The sequence below is a fragment of the Heterocephalus glaber genome, unplaced genomic scaffold, assembly GCF_053883595.1.
Source record: "Heterocephalus glaber isolate CG9 unplaced genomic scaffold, H.glaber_assembly_v1.0 deba00001733, whole genome shotgun sequence".
NCBI lineage: Eukaryota > Metazoa > Chordata > Mammalia > Rodentia > Bathyergidae > Heterocephalus > Heterocephalus glaber.
Window position 1 is genome coordinate 4,378,210 of NW_028258444.1, and position 19,901 is coordinate 4,398,110.

The 19,901-nt window shown below is 50.4% G+C and overlaps 1 long non-coding RNA gene across 8 annotated transcripts; it reads right to left on the reverse strand.

Annotated features, from left to right (window-relative positions):
- Positions 1-6,529: 6,529 nt before the first annotated feature.
- On the reverse strand, positions 6,530-19,463 carry LOC101724350 (uncharacterized). 8 transcript variants are annotated; one of them, XR_002386277.2, is made up of 5 exons: positions 18,952-19,463; positions 17,336-17,444; positions 13,830-13,911; positions 8,705-10,894; positions 6,530-6,740 (listed from the first exon to the last, which is right to left on the reverse strand). It is a non-coding gene; the product is annotated as an uncharacterized LOC101724350 (long non-coding RNA). The 8 variants fall into 8 exon arrangements; XR_015446871.1 differs by adding an exon at positions 15,351-15,489 and having other exon boundaries at positions 6,530-11,192; positions 18,952-19,460; XR_015446870.1 differs by adding an exon at positions 15,351-15,489 and having other exon boundaries at positions 6,530-10,894; positions 18,952-19,458.
- Positions 19,464-19,901: the final 438 nt, after the last annotated feature.

Here is a 19,901-nt window from a genome sequence, read left to right on the forward strand (position 1 = left end):
TTTGAGCTCTGGCTGTGTGAAGAGAACGGGAATCCCAGCCGATCCCCCACCTTCCCTTTAGGGCCGGGTGGGGTTTTTCCTCTGGGGCGCATGGTGGGCTGCAGGCTGGAGGCTGGGCCCGTCCTCGGTCACGGCCACCACGGGCAGCCTCTCATCCACTTTGAGGCCTGCATGTCCCCCGGGATGTCGGTGCTGCCCGGTTCTTTGACCTCAGGCTTGTTCTGGGCTGTCATTTTCTGTCACCTTTGCGCCACTCTGGGTGTAGGAAATTGGGAGCTGGGACTCTATCCTGTCCCCATGCACCTCAGGGCTCTCTACACCCCTGACACTCTGCAGGAATAATCTGTGGCTACTTAGACACATGGCCCAGCGTGAGGACAAGCTGAGGCAGGACACTCTCCCGGGCTCCCTCGAGAATAGGCCCACACAGGTCCCCCCCAAGTCACGTGGCTGCTGCTGGCCCCAGACACAGGGCTCTTCCAAGCAACCTGTTGGTGCTTACACTGCCGCTGTCCCTTCTCTTTCCGCTTAGCTCTGGGCTTCACTCATCTACAGATAAAAGCCACCATGTCCCCCATAATAAATTTCATTATTTTATTTTTCCTCTCTTTAAACACAGGGTGTCTTAGTCACTTTCTTGTCACTGGGACAAAATACTTGATACCCAGAGGTTAAAGAGGAGAGCAGAACAGGCTGCCTGGAGCACCATGGACACCAGGCTGCCTCTCACAGGGCCGCCGTTTATTTTACCCAGATCATACCGGCTGGAAATTGGCAGGATGAAGAGTTTGCCTGGCCCCCCAAAGCCCCCAAAGGTGGAAGGTAACAAAACCAGGAGATCCTGCTGACAGTGCTTTGAAAAAGAATGAACTGACCTGGGATGGGGAAGGGGATGTAAGGGGACTGTGGCAGGAATGTGACCGAGCAGGACTGGCAACATATGCAACAAAATGTACAAGGTTTCTTTCCTGAGGAATTGCCCTCGAGGAGCCATTTTGGGTGAGAGGTCGGTTTCTTTTACAATAACAACCAAAATCTGTGTTTGTGTGTGCATGAAATTAGCTGATAGGTCACTTTTCACAACTTTTATTTTATTTTGTTGGTGGCAGTACTGGGGATTGAACCCAAGACCTTTGAACTGAGCTACATGGGCAGCCCAATTTCGAGACAAGGTCACTAAGTTGCCCAGGTTAGGATCAAACTTGCAATCGTCCTGCCTCAGCCTGCTATATTGCTGCTATTACAGGTGTGCACCAATACATCTGACCTCAATTAACATCTTATATTAATGATATAAATTTAAGGAATCTCACTGGTGCTGCCCTAAAGACTCCCTCCGTGCCTACCCCGTGGGGGCCCTGTTCATCTCTCTCCACTGTCTGATGAGCCACCCTGAGCTCTGGCTGCCAAAGGCTCCTCCTCTTGTGCTTTTGTTTGGGTTTGTTTTTTTTTTTTGGTACTGGGAATCGAACTCAGGACCTTGAGCTTGAGAGGCAGGCGGGAACCACTGAGCTAAATCCCCAGCCCTCCTCTTGTGCTTTTGGCCTGGACTCTAAGCAGCTACCATCAGCCTTCTCCTGCGACATCTTCTGGGCTTGCTTACTCTTATTTTTTAACGCTTTTTGTTTTTTTTTACTTTATGTATTTATTTTGTGGCAGTGAGGATCTAGGCTGCTTTTCCTTGACTCCCAGGTGCAAGTTACCAAGCTCTTTTGCACAGAAAGAAGGAGTTGCAAGACCACTGGCTTCTCTCTTTAGAGGTGTTATTAGGAAGGTGAGAAAGATTCCTATTTTATTGTGTGTGTGTGTTTCTTCTTCTTTTTTTTTCTGGTACCAGGGATTGAACTCAGGACTTTGCACTTGCAAGGCAAGCACTGCACCACTGAGCTAAATCCCCAGCCCCTGTGTCTGTGTGTGTGTGTGTGTGTGTGTGTGTATGTGTGTGTTGCTTAAACATTTGTGAACCAGATTACTTTGTTAGCCCTCTAGTGAGCCCGTCCTGCTGTCACAGGCCACCCTTGCTCAGACAGGTGGGGAAAATGTCACTCAGCTTTCTCTGTCCCTTCTGCCCCAGCAGCCCCCAGATAGCAGGAGCTGCAGGCTCCCCTGCCAGAGGACCACAGTGGGGTATAGTTCAAAGGAGGTCCACTGTCTGGAGCTCACCAGGCTGGGCAAGCCACCCTGAGAAGCTGGGTTTGGAAAGTGACAAGAGTGTCACACCTAAGAGAGGGCCAGGGAGGACCTCAGCCCCAGGCAGCCCTGACCCGTGGCAGTGGGACACATGCGAACAGTGGACCACTGGGACTCATGGAAACAGATGTGGCCCCACACTGTGACGGGACATGAGGCGCAGTTTCTGTCATTCTTCTCCCTGGATATGAAGTCATTCTGGTCACGGTGTTCTGTGCTTGGAGAGAATAAAGAGCATTTCAGAGATCGGCTAAGAAGTGTACATCTCTAATCCTAGCTACTTGCAAGGCTGAGGCAGGATGATCGAGGTCAGCCTGGGCAACATAGCAAGATGTTAATGAATTAACTAAAGAGTTGCAGATGTAGGTAGGTGGCACAGCAGTTGCCTCACATTTGTGTGGCCCTGAGTTTAATAAAAATAAAGCAGTACAGGAAGTCCCTCAACACCAGGACCACTTTGTGTCCAGCTCCTTCTTCCTGCCTCATTCTCCACACCCCTGGCCTGCACTTTAGGCACCAGGGCAGCAAATGGAACAAGGGAAGACACAACACACCCTGCTTCTCTGCTGAAACATTTGGCCAGGATGATACTTTAAATTTGTATCGGTCCCACCCTCAAGAAGGGCTCTGAGAAAATTTGAAGACTCACTTTAGATTTGATAAAATGGACTCCTAAACATTAGCAGTGGATATTCAATGTTGCAACCTTGGGAATTGAGTATAATTAAAACTGCACTGGGGCTAGGGATTTAGCTCAGTGGTTTCACCGCCTGCTGCACAAGCGCAAGGATCCAAGTTCGATGATACCCGGTACCAAAAAAAAAAACACCTGCATTGAAGATTGTTGACTAGGTTTTTTCTTTTTAGTTTTGTATGTGTGAGTGTGTGTGTATGACTGGGACTGAACCTAGGCCCTTCACACTCAGCTGGACTCCCAGCTCTTTTTTTTTTTGGCACCGGGGATCAAACTCAGGACTTTGCACTTGCGAGGCAGGTGGCGGCACCACTGAGCTAAATTCTTGGCCCTTCACTTTTTATTCTGAGACAGGGGTCTCACTAAGTCACTAAGTTGCCCAGGATGGGCTTGAACTTCAGATCCTTCTGCCCCAGCCTACCACCTGGCTGCCTAGGTTTGAATTTAATTAGATTGTTTTTATTAAATAGGGATGATAGAGCTGACCCACAATTAATAAGGGACATGCTTGAGTTGTTTTTCATAATGTCCACAGTAAGGGCCAGGGATTTAGCTCAGTGGTTCCACCGCCTGCCTTGCAAGTGCAAGGACCCTAGTTCAATCCCCAGCACAAAAAAAAAAAAAAAAAAAAAAAAAAATCAACCATAATGTCCACAATAATGATCATTGTTATGGTTTATATCTGAATGTCTTCCCAAAGCCTCATGTACTCAAATTGCAGGTTATGAAAGGTGATTGGTCTATGGGGGTATGATAGCTCAATGTGATGTTAGGAGGTGGGGCCTGGCCAGAAGGGGCAGATTAGTGGATGTGTGACCTGGTTCTTCCATTTGCTCTCTGCTTCATGGATGCCATGAGGTGAGCAGCTTTCCTCCACTCAGGTCCTTCCACTATGCCATTCTGCCTTGTAGCCAGCTAATGAGGAATTGAAATTTCTACAAATCATGAGCCAAAATACATCTTTCCTCCTTTAAGTTGTGGATGTTAGGTATTGTGTCTCAGGAAGGAGAAAGTAACTAAGACACATTTTGGTACCAGAGGAGTGGGGTTGTTATTATGACACTATTCTGACCATGTGTTTCAGAAGCCTGTAGAACTGGTTTGAGGGAGGAGTTTGGAAAGGTTTGGAGATGATGGTTGAAGAAACAGCCCTAGAATGTTGTGAGCCAAGCTTGATGGGAGATTCTGGGTGCAGGTAAGAAGACCAAAATGCTGATAAAAAAGGTAGAGGATAAAGACCAGGCTCAGAAGGTTTCAGTTGGGAATGTGGAATCCACTGGCAGTTGGACTCAAGACCATGTGTATTATGCTCTGGCAGGAAATTTGTTTTCATTTTGTTCATGTCCTGAAACTTTGTGGGAGACCAAAATTAAGGGCAGCAGGTTAATTAATCTGATAGACAAAATTTCAAAGGTAGCCTAATGTTTAGGCTGTAGCATAGGTACAGCTGGGGGGCTTTTAGCCAGTTTTACACTGAAAATCAAGAGCAAAGGGCACAGCTGGGTAATTTTTAAAGTTTTGAGTTTAACCAGAAAGGAAACTCCTGTAAATTTTAGGCCTCTTAATTGGAGCAGAGGAGAGTTTGGTTGCTGAAAAGGTTAATATTAAAAGGAAGCCTACATCAGGACAATACAAAGGATGTCTTGAGGGGATGAGAGGAATTTGAAAGACCCCACCCTTGAGCCTTCAAGGGTGGAAAAGTGAAAGACTTTGCTTTGAGAAGAATGGCCCAGGGTACCCTGCTCCAGGAAATCTCCTGGGAAATTGGCTTCCTAGGATTCCATTTACAGTACTTAGCCATCCAGGCACTCAGGGGCCCCTATAGCCATGATTGAAAAGGGCCTGGCTACTGCTGGAGCTAGTGCAGACCATAGTGTCATCCACATGGTGCTAGTTTTACAGGCATAGAAAATGCAAGAGTTGTGGGGTCATAGAGGCTTACACTCAGATTTCAGAAAGAGGCCTAGGAGCCCAGGCAGTGTGGCCCTGAGAGGGCAGTGCTTGAAGCTGTGTAAGACCCCAGGAAACTGCAGAAGCTAGGAATGTGGAATGTCTGAGGAATGCCTCAAGCAGTGTGTAAAGCAGGTCCAAGAGAGAAGCCATGAGGGCTACAACCATCAGCAGTGCTGTAGGGGTGGGGCTGCCCAAGCCCTTTGGAGTTCCCATCTCGCCACAGCTTGCCTTGGTTTCTGGACATGGAGCTACAGGTTTGAATGTTTGCCTTGCTGGGTTTCCGTTCTACTTTGTCCCCCTGGTTTCTATCACTCTGCTTTTCCATTTTGAAATGGGAATGTTTATCCTGCGCCATTGTATGTCAGCAGCATTTAACTTTCTTTTTGATTTTTTTTTTTCAGTACCGGGAATTGAACTCAGGACCTTTTGCTTGCCAGGCAGGTGTGGTACCACTGAGCTACATCCCCAGCCCACTTGCTTTTTGATTTGTACATGGGCTCACAGCTAAGAGTTTGCCTTAGGTCTCAAAGGAGACTTTATTTATTATTTATTTTTTGAAAGGGGAAGATAATTTGTTTCTTTTGTTTTGTTTTGTTTTGTTTTTTGGTACCAGGGATCAAACTCGGATCCTTCCTCTTGCAAGGCAGGCGGCGGAACCACTGAGCTAAATCCCCGGCCCTAAGTTGTTTAATTTAGTTTGACTCTGGCTCACAATTTTGTCTTCTTTTTCCATGTTGGGGTCATTAGAAGCCCTTTAATCCCACCAGGCACAGATTCTCATTCTCTCTCTCTCTCCCTCGGGTGGGGGGTTGGTTGGCATCTCCTGTTCTCTTGCCTTCTCCTCATACATCAGGATCATCTTTAGAATGGCAGATCTCCTGCCCAGCATTATTCTGAGAAAGGCAGGGTAGCTGAAGGTCTCCCCAGAGCCCCTGGAGACCTCTCCAATTAATTTCTTTAGCTCTAGGTGGGTCTTGGGGACCCCGAGTTTCTTCATCATTCTCTTCAGGGACATGCTATCCAGAGGGAAGAAGAGGGGCAGCCTCTTTTCTCCCTCACCTCCATGCTCCTGTGCCCCTCCTGCTCCTCTGGGGCAGGCTGGAGAGCCAGGAATCTGCCTAGGCCCATGCACACCCCACCTTTCCTCACCAGTGTCTTCATTTCCGTTCAGGTCCAACTCCACGTATTTCCTCTTGAAGGCTTCCATTTGGGAGGGCAGGTCCTCGTCAGCTCTGTATTTGGGATCATCCAGGAATTGGTAGTTGATCTCTTCCAGCCTCTCTTCCTGCTGGGCTTTCAGCAGCCTGAAAGCTTTTCCTCCTACAGGGCACAGACTTTGAACAACCTGCGGCCCTCATCAGCCCCTCATGCAGCCCAGAGCCTCCCCCAGTCTCTCAGAGGAGACTTTAGACTTGGGCTTTTCAGCAATGGTGTAATTGTTAGGACTTTGGCAACTCTTAGAGTTGGACTAAATGTGTTTTGCATAAAGAGGTGTACATGAATCTTTTTGGGCCAGGGCTGGAATGTTATGGTTTATAGCTGAATGTTCCCCCAAGCCTTCACACTGAGCTACGCCTCCAGCCCCTTATAGTTTTTGAGACAAGAGCTTGCTCAAGTTGCCCAGGCCAAGCTTGAACTTGTGATCCTCTTGTCTCAACCTCCTTGAGTACTGGGAGTATAAGCAGGCACCACCACACTCAGCTCTTTATTTTCTTTTTAAATTGATTTTATTTACATTTTTACAGACAGGCTCTGGCTGTGTTGTCCAGGTTGGTCTTGAACTCCCAGGATCAGATTGTCCACCTTCACCTCCAGAGTACCAGGAACCCAGGCTTGAGTCGCAGTGCCCCAACCTACTGACACCTTGATGTTTGTCCAGTGAAACTCACTTTGGACCTCTGACCTTCAGAAATGTGAGAAGAAATGTGTGTTGTTTTAAGCCACTAACACTTTTGGTAATTTGTATAGGAGCAATAGGAAACTAACGCAGGCAGTAAAAAGAAAACTTGGACGTTGAGGAAAGGTAGGCCGTGTACCACCCAGAATAATAAGGTGGGAAACAGGAGGCAAGAGATCCAGATGGGGCTGTGGTGGATTCAGCCAGCACCAGGCAGGCCACGGGTCCAGGCCCCAGCCACACCAAATCAATAACAAAAACAGAAAAAGAGAAATCTAGAGAGGCAGAAGACGCCAGTGCTCACAGTATCCCGCAGAACCAGGAGGAGACCGCAGGAGCAGATGGAGAGGAAAGCAAAGCCATATGAGGGGCAGGTGGCAAATCACCAAGGGCCAGATCGTCTACCTCTAGCGTTCTGTCCTGAGCTCTGGGAACAACTGGAAGGAGAGCACCTTGGAGCTGGTCTGTCAGATTTAGACAGGAAACTATTTCCGACACAAAGACCAGCTCCAGTAGTACAGATGGCAGATTATAAAATCCTATGCTGGGGTAATGGCAATGTGCATTTTTCCAGAGAACACAACCAATAGGAGATTATTCTTGTACAATAAATATAGTAAACGGTTTTATTTCATGTGTTTATTTAGTGTGGTACTGGGGATTGAGCCCAGGGTCTTGTGCATGCAAGGCAGATGCTGAGCTGAGCTGCACCCTGGCCCTTTTGATCTATTTTATTTTATTTTGAGATAGGGTCTTGTTAAGTTGTCCAGGCTGGGCTTTTACTTGTGATCCTCCTGCCTCAGCCTCCAGAGTCACTGGGATTACAGGCCTGTGTCCTTGTGCCTGGCCTAGTAAAAGATCTGTTTTAAAGCAGTGGCTCTGGTAGTAGTAGGGGCAGACAAATTGAAATTCACAGGCCAAGCCAGAAGGCTGGAAGCCCAGAACTTAGGCAGGAGATGACCAAGCCATCTGGAGGTGTAATTACGCCTCTCGGAAGCCTGTTTTTGTTCTTTACTTTGTGGTACAGATAGCTTTTGGTTTTCATCCCTGGTCCCTGGCTTATTGCTCCCATTGCCCTGAGTAGACCGATGTCAGGTGTTTGGGGCTTAGAAAGCAGTCTGACCTAACCCCCCTTTGCCTGCCCTTTTCTCTCCCCAAGGCAGGCACAGAAACTGATCTCCCCCAGCCCACAGAACTTCTCTGGCCCACCCTTTCCCTGTTCAGATGATGAGCACCCAGTTCAGAGAGGGGTCTGTCGGCATGCAGGAGGAAGGGCCGCGGAGGAAGCCAGATGATGGCCTTGCTAGGTCCCTGCTTCGTCTGTGCACATCACTTGGCATCTCAGACCCAGCAGATAGCGCTAGAGACAGCAGGCACAGGTGCTCGGAGGGTACCTTTCCCACAGGCCTCGCCTGGGCATCTCTTCGCCTGTCTCCTTCCTACTGTCCTTCATAGTAAACTGGTAAAGCCAGACATGGCGATGCATGACTTTAACCCCAGCACTGTGGGAGGCTGAGGCAAGACGATTGCAAGGTAGAGCCCGGGTTAGGCAATTTGGCAACTTACTAGACTAAGGCTGGGAAAGCTAAATGTGAAGGCGCTGGGTTCAATCCTCAGTGCCAGGGGAGAATAAATAAACCCTTAAATGTTGCTTCCCTGGGTACTGTGAGCTGTTGAGCAAATTAATGGAACCCTACTTCTAGCCTGGGTAGAAGCGTAGGTGAGATGACCCAGGGCCTGCAGCTGCCATCAGAGGGGCAGTTTTGCAATGGCACCCTCACAGTGGCCCTGATGCCCTACTCACTGTGGCACTGTGGTGGAGCACCCGTCTTGAGGGATCCTGGCACCACAGGAATAAAAAAACAAACCAGAGCGCTGGGGATTTAGCTCAGTGGTTCTGCCACCTGCCTCACAAGCGCAAGGACCCAAGTCCGATCCCTGGTACCAAAAAACAAACAAACAAAACAAACCAGAGAGCGCCCCACTGAAGTGGGCTATGGAGCTGCCACTTGCTCACATTCAGGGAAAGCTCACCACACGGTGTCAGAGGAATCTATCATCAGTGGAGGAGAAACTGAGTCTGAGCTGGAGCTGCTTTTCCTTCTACATCCTTGGACTTTGGGGACCCAGAGTTGGTTCAAAGATGATTCAAACCTGAGATTCACCAGCTGGGGGAATAAAAGCCCCCTCAGAACTTCACTTATCTAAAATCCATGACTGCTGGGAAACCTGGGCTGACACAGCCCCATAAGCCAGATATACCCCAGGGAACAGGGAGTAGAGCCTCCCGGAGGAGACACTTTGAAGGACACAACCTGCTCCTGGCCCACCGGCCCATGGTTGGCCTTCTCATGCTCTCCGGAGACCCTTCCTCCCGTGAGGCTCTGGACCCTGACCACCCCCCAGGGGCCCGTGCCTGTGCACACATGCACAGCTCTTCCCTTCCCCCTGTACAGGGTGGCACCCAGGGCCTTACGCACAGGAGGCAGGTGGGGTCCTTCCACCCAGACATATCTCCAGCCCTTTCTATTTCCTATTTTGAGACAGGGTGTCTTAGGCACTTTTCTCCTCGCTAGGACAAAATACCAAGCATGGGCAACTTAAAGGAAAGGCTTCCTGTGGTTTGTGTTTTAGAAGTTTCAGTCCTGGCATGGTCAGAGATGTGGTGGTAGAGCCTGGGCACAGAGAGGTGGTGGAGGAGTTTGAGAGCTGCTCACCGCAGGGCAGACAGGAAGCAGAGGGGGCCCTGCAGGGAGATAAGCCCTGCCCCCTGCCCCCAGTGACCCCCCACTTCCAACCAGACCTAACTGGGGCAAGCCAGCAGTGGTGCCCCGTTACCCACTCACCTTCCAAAAGCCCTATGTGAGCGGACAACACTTTGGGGGACATCTAGAAACCTCTTGCTAAACTGCCTAGGCTGGGCTCAAACTTTCACTCCCCCTGCCTTATCCTCTGAGTGTGGGATGCAGGTGTGGGCCACCTTGAAAGGCTACCTTGGCCTTTAATGGTGCAACATTTTGGGAGAATGTCGTCCAAATGGAAGTTTCACCCTGGCTGTTGTAGAAAGAGCAGTATTTTACCTAAGAAATGAATGAACAGTCACAGACAGAAGAAAGCAAAACACTGAGGGGGAGCATCTTCGCCACCTCCCCTGGGCTGGTGGATGTACTTGCTAAAATCAGTTGAAATTTAAGTAGTTAGTGTAACCCTGAGCCTAGGGTTTACAAGCTTTCTACATTTGACATGAGATTTATTTATCTGGGTTGGTGTTTTCCTGAGTTTCACGACTATTTTTAGGATTGAGTTTCTCTCGAAGTGACATGTGGGTCTGACTTGTAAATTACAGGCCTGGACTGTTGGCAACCATAATAATGAAAATCCTGAAGCATGAAGATGAAAAGCCCGCCCAGAGGTTGTAAATGGAAGCTGGATGCACTTCACTGGCTCTGCTGGGCTGCAACTTGTTGCCAACAGAAACTTAGAGAGAAGCACTCTGCAATTAATATGTTAACTATCATTAATGGCTGTTTTCTTCAGGCTGGACGAAGGTCTGCCTTGGCCTGGATAAACTGGTTCTGAGAAATGAAGACCATGGGAAGTGAATGGATCTAGCTGCAAAATGCGTTTTCCTGCTCAAGGTGAAGTAAAACCTTGAACTCAGATGCCACAATGACAGACTTTATCTAATGTGTCAGAAGTGACTGGTGCCAGCCGTGGAGCCTCTCCTAAGTAAACCAGCAGACCTCCTTTTAGGGCTGGGGCTGTGGACTCTCAGAAGTACCGGGCACTGGCTGGCTCTCCGGATCAGGGCCTCCTCCGCCCGCGCCTCCCTCAGCCCTTCCTGGGGGTCTCTGACCCACTCGCTGTATTTCAGCTTCAGACCAGGAGCTCTGGGAGGCCGGGGTCAGGAGGAAGGGCTCCAGTTCTGAGAGCCCCAACCCAAGCGCCGGTATTGCCTACCGCCGTCCGCTTCCTGCCCATCCCCGACTAAGCGCGAGCCGCACGGTCTTCTTCAGAGCAGCATCACAGCCGGGCTCTGTTCTCCTCACTGTGAGTGGAGGCAACAGCACCTACCCTGGTCCCTTGGATCCGCTCGGCACAGATCTATGAGGCTGCATTGTGGGCCAGCAATTCACCTGCTTCTGTGTCCAGGACAGCCTCTGGAGGAAGGAAGGCATCTTTTCCGGGTGCCAGTGGCCCAGGGTGTGCAGGAGCGAGGGACCCCCAGTGGCCAGCATCCCCAGGACACCATGGACTCAGCCCAGACGAGGGTGACCCACTCATGCTGTTTCATCTCCCGGGTGTGCTAGGGACACTCAGGGACACTCAGTACGGGGACGAGGGGTCCAGGACAGGGCAGAGTTCCAGGCAGCACGGTGGCAGGGCGGTGCCTTGTGACAAGTCTCCCATCCTCACAGGTGACACCCATGTTCTTATCCAGACTGCAAACACCCTCCCCTGAAAATAGAGTGGCGGGGCCTTTATTCTACTTCCCACTCTGGTGAATGCACTCGCTATGATGAGTTGAAATTTCTGGAAAAAAAATCGTTTCTAAAAAAGAACAATCATATCAACATGGTCCTGGGTAACTGGGGCTTGTGAATAAACTTGTGACTGCAGCCTGACTGTCCACATGAGCTGGGCTGCTTTAGTCTCTTGCACCTGTGAACGGGGGCCGACGAGCACAGGGTGATGGACCCCACAGTCCTCGAAATGCCCTCCGAGCAAAGGCTCCATCAGGAGCTGTTTCCCTGCCGCTGTCCGTAGGGCTCCTGGCTGTGTGATGTGGGCAGGTCAACCAGAAGGCCATGAAACTCCGTGTGGAAAGAGCCAGCTGGAACTGTTTTGAAATTCTGGCTTTTTAGATTACCCACATCTGCTATCATATTGGATCTGTAACCTGGAAAATCCCATCACGTCTCCTGACTCAGTGTCTCTATTTCTTTTTCTGTTTTTTTTTTGATACAGACTCAGTATGTAGTCCAGGCTGGCCTCGAACTCCTGGTGATCCTCCTGCCTCAGCCTGGGATTACAGCCATGTGCCACCACACCTGGCTCTCCATTTCTAAATGAGATGACAACACAGTTCACTAGGGCTCTTGTGAAGTTAAGGTGCTTATTAAAGATAACTCCTGTACTTAGCTGGCATTAGCTTTTCCTAAGTGATACTATGGGGCAAGGATAGATTTTATTAGGTTGCACTAATCACACTGCCTGGGTACCTACACAGGGAAAGTGTCTCATCAGTCAGTAACTAAGAAAGATACAAAGAAGTCCTCAAGAATCAAACCATAAACTGAGCTGGTGGCACACACCTGTAATACCAGCACTCTGGGAGGCTGAGGCAGGAGGACTGCATATTCAAACAAAGCCTAGGCAACTTACCAAGATCCTATCTCAAAACAATACAAAGGGCTGGGGATGATTGTGTCAATCCTCAAAATCAAAATGCAGGGCTGGGGGTGCACCATAAAGCTCGTGCTTCAGAGGGCCGGGGATTTAGCTCAGTGGCACCATGCCTGCCTCACAAGTGCAAGGTCCTGAGTTCGATCCCCGGTACCCCCCAAAAAATGTGAGCTCGTGCTTTTACATGTGAGGTCCTGGGGTCGACCTCTACCACATTAAAAAATCAGTGGGACAAACAATGATACGTTGTCATCTTTAACTCTGGTGCACAGGTGCAGTGGCACACACCTGCAACAACAGCTGCTTGGGAGGCTGAGTCAGGAGGATTGCAAGTTAGCCTGGGCAATATAATGAAACTCTGTCTCAAAATAATAAAACAATAATAATGATGATGATGATGACTGTCCATAGTTTAAATTTAAAAGCTGGAAGCTATAATGTAAAGAAAGCATTCCTCAGTCAAGCAGGAGAGGGAGGAGACAGGGAAGGTGGTTTGTCAGCAACAGAAGCTGAGTGGAGCTGAGGCAGGAGGTGCCCAGTCGGCTACTGCCAGTCAGCTGGGATCTCTGTCCTCTTGCTCATTGGGACTGCTCCTGTTTGCAGTCGAATGTGCTCTAGCATCTCCCATCCTATAGCTCTCCCCTTGGGACCCCACAGTCCTTGGTGGCTGCTCTCTGCTCTCCACAGTGCGTGGAAGATTTGAAGCAGGCTCTGTGCTACCCCAATTCTGTGCTCACTTCCTGTTTGCCCTGTCACTCAGCCCAGGTCCCACTCCTACTACAGTACTTCCTTGTGCCACCCGAAAGCAGTGGCTTCATTCCTCCCTTCTGCCTTCTGTCCGTTCCCTTCCTTCCTTTCTTTATCCAGTATTTATGCATTTATTTGTACGTTTATTTGTTGAGTATCTTTTTTCTCATAGACTGAAAGCTCTATAACAGCAGAAATCAAATGTATTTTTCTCCCTCCAGTACTGGGGATCGAACTCAAGGCCCTCACATTGAGCTACCTCCTCAGCCTTTTTATTTTTTGACAGGTTCTTGCCTGGGCTGGGCTGAAACTTGTTATCCTCCTGCCTCAGCCTCCCAGAATGCTGGGATTGCAGACGTGTGCCAGCACACCTGGCGGCGTGTGTTGTGTTTGTTTTGTTGTACACTAAGTATTACCCATCTTTACTAAAGTGTCTGGGATGTAGTAGGCCCTTAATACATATTTAGCTTCAGGTCCCACAGGGGCATAACTGAGTTTAGCTGAGCTTTAACATCAAAACCCTGACCCAGTAGCTCTCCTGTAGAGTCATGCATTGCAAGTGCCCCAGAGGATCCCCCAGTGTTTCCCAGGGTCTATTCCCCATCTGTCCCCCCAGGAGGCCACTGCTCCAAAGGCCCTGGCCTTCCCAGATAGTTAGGCCCTGGAGGCCCCACTTCCTGCTGTCTCCCCTGTCTTCATACCTACACCCCGTCATCCCTTCACCCCTACACAGGCCCCTGGTCACCCTGAGCGGCAGCACCTGGTTCAGGCTGGCTCCACACAAAGGAACTCCGGGGCTGGTGGGACCCCTGGCTCTCCTTTCAGCCTCTTTTGTGTACTTGGAGATGGCTGCAGCAGGGGCAGGGCTTCGGGCCTAGGTCCCAGAGCCCGGGGGTCCGGCCGTTCTCAGGAGTCAGAGAGGAGGCTCTAAGTGTCTCTCACCTGTGCAGGCTACATCTCAGTCCTGTGTTGCCCCCAAAGGTGTGCTGATGTCCTACAGGATGTGGCTTATTAGAACTCATCACTGAAGGGAGGGAGAGACAAAAGAGAAAGGAGACAGTTAAGTCTTCGTGCCAGCTCCCCACCGTGGAGGTCATCAGTTCGTACAGCAAACCTGCATGAATACAAATTTACAAATAAAGCAAAAGAAAGGAAAAGGTAGGGGGCCAGGGATTTAGCTCAGTGGTTCCGGTGCCTGCCTCGTAAGAAAGGAAAAGGCCATTGCAGAGGACACTGCATGGTGTGAGCCCCTCATCTCACGGAACTGTCACTGAAAGCGGGGGAGAAACACACACAGTGAGAAAGCTGGGTACCCCAGATTCCGGGGGGGCTTGGGGAGGCTCTGCAAAACCTGAGCTCCTGGGTTTGTCCTTAGCACCACACATCGGTGGGACCCGGCCCTGCCAACTGGGTTCAGACCACAGGCCTAGCAGTGAGAGAGGGCGCTGCACGGTGAGTTGCTGTTCCCCGCCGGTCCTCACAGTACTGCTGGAAATCCATGTGCACCTCTCTCAGAAGCCAGAAGGGCCTTCTGTCTCCTGGACTCATGAAAACTACCCTGGTACTTTTTTAAAAATTAACTTTTGGTGATAGTGGGGATTGATCCCAGGGCCTTGGCCTAGCTACACCTACAGACCTTTTTAGTTTTTATTGTGATCCTCCTGCCTCAGCCTCCCCAAGTGCAGGAATTACAGTTATGCTCCACTGCTCCCAGATGGCCCTCAGAGTCTGACTGTGGCTCTTTTCCTCTACAGGTTCAAAATGCAATTCATGGACCAGGGATTTAGCTCAGTGGTTTTGCCACCTGCTATGCAAGCGCAAGGACGTGAGTTCGATCCCTAGTACCAAAAGAAAAAGAAAAAAGATGCAATTCATGATTCTAGAAAGAGAACAGGTGCCGTTCCCAGCACAGCTGCTCCTTGTGCCCACTTCCCCTCAGGGCACACACCCTAGCGCGCTTTGGCTGACTGGGGTGGGGACTCGCTGCCGTGACCTGCCTGACTCAGGTCTCCCTGTGGCCCCATTCCCTAGTCCTGGTGGGAACTGGCTCTGTTCCCCTACTCTATCCCCAAAAGGGTGCTCTGACTCTACTTCATCTTTACTCACTCCTGTTGGCCTGAGTATCTTCCTGTTCAGGAGTTGCTTCCCGCCCCGAGGACTGTGGCCACCCGGACTGAGCTTTGCAGTGTAGGAGCCGCTCCAGGTGAGCTGCTCTCACACATGGGGCCGGTGTCTTGGCCACTTGTCTGCGTGGATCTAACAGAGGGGCAGGATCAGCTCCTGACCTCATAACAGAGGCAACACTGGGCTTCATGAAAACAAAGCCAAACCAAAGAGGCCGCTTCCAGGGCACCTGGCTGCATGCAGGAACCCGATTCAGACCTCTGCCATAAAGACGGAAGAGAGGGGGAAAGACGCCTTTCCTAGCAAGTTCCTTCGAAGCCATTTCCGGTTTTAACTTACCATTCAAGGGAGCGACCTTGGGGAAAGGACAAATGCCCCGCAACAGCTCCCTGCAGCCTCAGCGGCCATACTGGGTCCACACAGGACAGGCTGTGCCACAGAAGGGGAACCCAAACCTCAAGTAAGAGGCCAGAAAGGACTGAAAAACAGAAAGTAATGTGGGTGTGGTGGCATAGGCCTGGAATCCCAGCACTCTGGGAGGCTGAGGCAGGAGAATGCAGATTCAAGCCCATTCTAGGTAACTTAGTAACTTCAAAAGAGCGTGTCTCAAAAATAAAAAATGAGCCTAGGATAGTGGTGCACACTTGTAGTACCAGTGCTTTGAGAGACTGAAGCAGGAGGGTCACAAGTTCAAACCCAGCTGGGTAACTTAGTGAGACCCTGTTTCAAAAAACAAAAAAAGGGCTGAGGATGTATATAGGTCAGTGCAAAGGCCCTGCATTCCCCCCCAGTATGGCAAACTGAACTGAAATGTTACTGGGGAGTGAAACTACGAGGGTCAAGCACCACCCCACCAGCATTTTCTTCCTCAGACAGGGGCTCACTACGTAGTCTGGGCTGGCCTAGAACTTGTGACCCTCCTGCCTTCCTCCCAAACGCTAGGCTTACAGGCGTGTGCCACCATGCCTGGTTTAGACAGTTTTTGATTTATTTATTATTATTATTTTTTGGTACCGGGGATCAAACTCGGGCCCTTGGCCTTGCGCAGCAGGCAGCGAAGCCACTGGGCTAAATCCCCAGCCCCGATTTTTAAAGTACCTGGGATCAAACGCAGGACCTTGAGTTTGCCAGGTAGGGTAGGTGAGGCACCGCTGAGCTACATCCAGGCCCCTGGGCAATTTTTGATTACCACATGAAAATGAGACATATTGATCTGGGTGTGGTGCCTCATAACTGTAATCCTGGCACTCAAGAGGCTGAGGCAGGAGGATCCCCACGAGTTTGAGGCCAGCTTGAATTAGATATTGAGTCCTTGTCTTAAAAAATCTAAACCAGAACCAAACTAAACAAAATAAAAACCCTATACTTAGGGTACAGTGTGGTGGGTTTTTTTTTTGGTACCAGGGATCGAACTTGGTCCTTGCGCTTGAGCAGCAGGCAGCGAAACCACTGAGCTAAATCCCCGGCCCTACAGTGTGTTTTTTCAATACATATACAGTATACAGTATGTGATGACAGTGTTAATCTGTGCAGGAAGTATTTGTACTTTGTATTGCAAGTGCTTGTCCTGAGCTTGGTGGCATAAAAACAACCACAGGCCACATGTAAATAAATGTAAATAAATGCACATGGCAGTATTCCAATAACATTTTATTTACTGGTACTTAGATTTAAAAGTCATATCATCTTTATATGTCATAAAATCTTCGTCTTCTGAACTGGGTATAGTGGCACACGCCTGTAGTCCCAGCCCTCTCCAGTTGAGGGAGGCCAGAGGATCACAAGTTGGAGCCCAGCCTGAGCAATTTAGCAAGACACTGTCTTAAATAAAAATTTTTAAAAATGGCTAGGGATGTAGCCCAGTGCAGAGGCGGTGGGTCCAATCCCTAGTACTGCAAAAACAAAGGGCTGGGGATTTAGCTCAGTGGTGCCCGATACCTGCCTGGCAAACACAAGGTCCTGAGTTCCACCCCTGGTACCAAAACAAACAAACTAAACAACAACAACCACAGGTGGGTGTGGTGGTACACACCTGTAATCCCAGCTCTCTGGGAGGCTGAGACAGAATCATAAATTCTAGCCCAGCCTAGGCAATGAGCTGATTTAGTGAGTCCCTGTCTCAAAATAAAACAAGGCCGGGGATGTACCTCAGTGGGAAGGCCCTGGACCACCAAAAAGCAAAGCAAGATAAGAGAAAACAAAACAAACACAGAAAAACTGCTCTAGAACATGATTTCTGAGGACAGTACAGCATTCCAAAGACTTTCATAATTATTTAGCAGCACTCTAATGTTGGACATTTAATGTATCCTTCATTTTCTTACCTCAAAGGAAGTGCGTAACTATTTTGCAAAACTTGCTTTCAAAGTGCGGATAACTGCTGTCTTCATTATTACACAGTACAGTACACGCTTCCCCAGGCTTATGATTGCCCTGTAATAATGCAGACATCATTCTATTCGTGCTGTTGTAACACAGCTTCCACACAGCACAGTGACAAAAGTTTTCACAACCTCAGAGGTCCTGGCTCAGAATGCCTGGTGTCTGACTCCTATTCTCCCAGTTTAAATTCCAATTTTGCCCAGACTCATGCCCATTCCCGCAAGGGAGACTGTGACCATCTGATTTTCTTGGCGTTGTATATCTTACTATAAACCAAAAGTTCCCAGCTGGCCTGCACATCAGTCTTAGGAGTCTGGTTACAGTGGGCTCCCGCCACGAGCCCGGGCTCCCCTCCGAAGCTCTGAGTGGAGATCCGGACCTTGCGACCTCCACCAAGCAGCACAGTTCTGGCTTCGAAGCCCTCGGACCCAGTCAGCTTCTTTATTTTGTTTTCTTTAAGTGTCACATCAATTATCCTGAGTGATGTGTAGTATTTATTTTAAATAACAAACAACTCCACATGGCTCTGGAGGAAGGCAAGTTCAGACTTCATTAGTGCTGGCTAACAGCAGGCGCCCTTTAGAGGAGATTTTAAGTACGGACTTTAGTTACACAAAATGTCAAATCCTCCCTTTCCTGTAAAATTTTTTGGGGAAGTGCTGGGGATTGAACTCAGGGCCTTGCACGTATAACTATGTGAGTCACCACTGAGCTATGGCCCCAGCACCTAAAATAAGTTTTATTTCTCCCCTTCAGGGCCAGGGATGGAACTCAGAGCCCCACGCTGGCCACGTGCTAGGACAGTGAGCTGCCTCTGTGCTCTCTCATGCCCATTATATGCTTTTATACTTCACAGTCCTGTTTATCAGAATTAGTACTCACTTAGAATTCAAACTGTGATTTGCTTTTGATTAAACCTTGGTTTACAGAACTGTGGCGATTTTTTGTACTGTTGAGAAAAAGTCAACATATTGTGTAATAATGGGCTTGCTGTCAGTATAAAACTTCTAGAGCTGATTTAAATCACTAGAAAAGCATCTGCTCCTCTCCTTGTGACGGTTCCAGCCAGCTCTGGCCTGCACTGCACCCACTGCATGGCTGGGAAGACCGTGGGATCGGTGACTCGGTTTCCCCCGAGCTGCGTCTGCTTGGACAAAGAACCTCGCAGGGCCAAGGGCGCGCTAACCTGGAGAGTGGGACTCGCGCGGGCTCTGGGGGCGCCTCCGGCCACGCCCCGAGTCGGACACTTCCCTGCGCCAGACAGAGCCCGGAGCCACGCGGGCCAGAGGGCCGGGACCAAGTCCCCACATCGCCCTCGGACCTGTCCCCTGCTAGCTCGGGGACAGCGCCTGCCCGGATGGCTGCAGGCTCTGGCTGCAACCTCGGCACTGGCAAAAGGACAATCTTCCTTTGCATTTATACTTCCAATGGAAAACATCACAGGGATTGTGACACAGGATCTCGGTATGTTGCGCAGGGCGGTCTGTAACTTCTGGGGTCCAGTGAGCCTCCTGGCTCGGCCTCCCCAGAGCTGACCTGAGGCGTGCTCTAATCTCACCTCAGAACCACCAACAGCTTCACGGCACACCCTGCAGGGCGCACAACCAGGGCCAAACGTTGTGAAGCTCCCGCTGACCTCCCTCCCTCGGGCCACGTCCTCAGCTGGGCGCGCGCCCAGAGTTCAGCACGAGGGAGCCTGAGGAAGGAGAAGCCCCGCCAGGACAACTTACTGACTCATCCAGATTCTGTCGGCAAATAAAAAGGGCCGAGGATGCAGCTCAGCGCGAAGGCCCCCCAAAACAAACAAACAAACAAACAAAAAACCCCAAACCCAAACCTGTCCTTCCTAGTCTCACTGGCCGGGCGCGTGCGTGCCGGTGCGTGCGGGCTGTTGCGTGCACGCGCACCTGCGCGCATGCGCAGCGGCTCAGGCTCGCCGCCGCGTCCTGGAGCTTGCGGCCGGCGCGGATGTGCAGCCCGGAGGCGTGAGCTTCGCCGAGGTCTGGCCGGGTCTGCGGGAGGTCGGGCGGCCCAGCAGGTGGCGCGCAGGTGGAGCCCCTTCCCCTCCCGGGGCCCGGCGAGGCCCGGAGAGGCCCGGCGAGGCGCAGCTGCCGAGGAGGGGCGCGGGTGAGCCCCTGGCAGGGGGGCGTGGCCAGAGCCCGGCGTGAGGATGCAGGAGAGGCTGTCGGGCTCCGGGCTCGTGAAGGAACACGCGGTCCTGGTTGACCAGCAAGGCAGGTCTGGATTTTAAAAGATCACACTGCAGTCAGGCGTGGTGCCACACAACTGTAATCTCGAAACTCGGGAGGCTGAGGGAGGGGAATCGCAAGTTCAGGCCATTCTGGACTACATAGTGAGTTCAAGAGAGATTGGACTACATAACAAGACCCTGTCTCACCCCCCCCCCCCCAAGTCCTGAAATGCTGCCATGTCTGGCTGAATGAGCGAATGTGCTCCTGGTTGGAGTAAATGGAAGAAGCCGACACCAGAGACGAAGCTCAGAGGACC